Consider the following 1,454-nt stretch of genomic DNA (forward strand, 5'->3'; position numbering starts at 1 on the left):
TGTTAAATTGATGTGCTGTATGTCTAGATGGTGTTCTACATTATATATGTAGAAGAAGACAGGACAAATTGGAACATCTGGCAAAAGTGGTGCTTACAGCCAAGAAGGCAAATGATATATTTGTAGAGTTTCACTGCAGTGCAATTGGTGGCCATTGTGGTATGGATAAAACGCACAATGCAGTGATCCAACGCTACTACTGGCCTGGGATGGAAGGAGACATTCGCAAATGGGTAATTTAGCAAAAAATACTTACTTTCCTAGTCTCTTAAGCCATTTGCATACATGACATACTTTGATTATATAAATATGTTGCTGTTTTAATCTACCCAGGCCAGGCTAAAGTAAAAGACACAGCCCAATACAAGTAAGTACCAGTTAATACTTTTAACCAAAATTTACTTAAAAGTTTAAATACTAAATGAGAAAATAAACTGTTTAGGTTAACGAGTCTTTTGAGCTGGTTGGCATGGACCTAATGAAGCTCACCAATAGAGGGTGGTAATCAATACATTGTGTCATGGTTGATTATTTCACAAAGTGGGCAGAAGCCTACCCCCTGAAAAGTAAGTCAGCAGAAGAGGTGACCACTTGTATTCTTGATTTTGTATACAAATTTGATGTAACCAAACGACTGCTAACAGACCAGGGGACTGAATTTAAAAACCAGGTAAAACCATACATTAAACATTGCATGGGTCAACTAAACTGCAAACATTTATACTAATTGCCAAAGTTATATTAAAGATCCATTCCAGACTATGCGCAGCTCTGGGCATTCAGAGAAGCTTCTGTGCTCCCTATCACCCTCAAACTAATGGACTAGTAGAAAAACTGAATGGCACCATCCAGAGGTATGTGACATACTTTTACATTTGCTAACAGAAAAAAAGTAGACAAATGACATCAGTAACTTCCTTTACTGTTTTTTGTAATGACACTGTTCAGGTCGCTTAACAAGCTTGCCAGATATAACCCCAAGAAATGGGACCACCATCTGCAGAGCACAATGTTTGCCCTTAGGACCAAGAAACAGTTGACAACACAACACAGTCCATATTATTTGATGTTTGGCAGGGAAGCACGATATCCATCGAAGGTTGCAGAGGAGTATGAGGTAAGAAGCTCAATTTGTCTGTTGTCCAGAAGCTCTAACTTGCTTAATGGACCCCAAACCAGCAAAGTTAGTTTCAATATGTTTTACTGTTGCAGGTGACCACAGAAAAGGTTGAGTGTTTGGTGCAGGAGGAGTGCCTGTTTCAAGGGCTGCTCTCTCAAGACCTAACCTATGAGAATGTGAAAAGAAATGTAAGGAAATCACAAGACAAAATTGTCAAAAGGAAACTGATCACAGGCTCTGAAGACCACTTCAAGGTTGGAGATATGGTCCTCAAAAAAAACACAAGACAAGAACAGCGCAAAGGTGGCAAAATGGAGAGTGACATGCTGGGTCC

This window comes from Betta splendens, chromosome 4 (genome assembly GCF_900634795.4).
Source record: "Betta splendens chromosome 4, fBetSpl5.4, whole genome shotgun sequence".
Taxonomy (NCBI): Eukaryota; Metazoa; Chordata; class Actinopteri; order Anabantiformes; family Osphronemidae; genus Betta; species Betta splendens.